The sequence below is a fragment of the Nematolebias whitei genome, chromosome 14 (assembly GCF_014905685.2).
Source record: "Nematolebias whitei isolate Nwh7 chromosome 14, NemWhi1, whole genome shotgun sequence".
NCBI lineage: Eukaryota > Metazoa > Chordata > Actinopteri > Cyprinodontiformes > Rivulidae > Nematolebias > Nematolebias whitei.
In genome coordinates this window covers 44498878-44499462 of record NC_056511.1, presented here as the reverse complement: position 1 = coordinate 44499462, position 585 = coordinate 44498878, and positions in this window count along the sequence as shown.

Genomic DNA, 585 nt, shown 5'->3' with positions numbered 1-585 from the left:
AAATGATCAAAACATGTTCGTGTAGCTCATCATGAAGCAAAGTGTTCCTCTAATGTGTCGGAAGACTTGGGTCAAATATGACCCTAAATATTATTTTATCCTGCTCGAGTTTTTCAAATCTATTAGAACTGGACCACAAATCACAAGCTATAAACCGGTGTGTGTGTCGGGGGTGCATTCATGAATCATATTTTGATTTTTTTTTATTTTTTTTTTTGCGGGAGATTTGTTGATTTGATTGTGATAAAATACATCACTAAAAAAATATAAGTGAATTCTAACAGAGTGCATCTTCCAGGATTTGAATGTTGTTTTCATGTTTGATCCAAATTCCCAATATTGGGGAAAAAGTCATTCATATTTTTAGATTATTAAATTGGGATTTACATCTGAAAACCAAAGTCCGTTTGATTTTATTAAAGAAATATGGACTGAGATTCTTAGCTTTTTGAATTTGGCCCTCGGTGTAAATGACAGCAGTGAATTACAAAGTGAATTATTAAGTGAATTATAAAGTGAATTATAGAGTGAATTATAAAGTGAATTATAAAGTGAATTATAGAATGAATTATAAAGTGAATTATA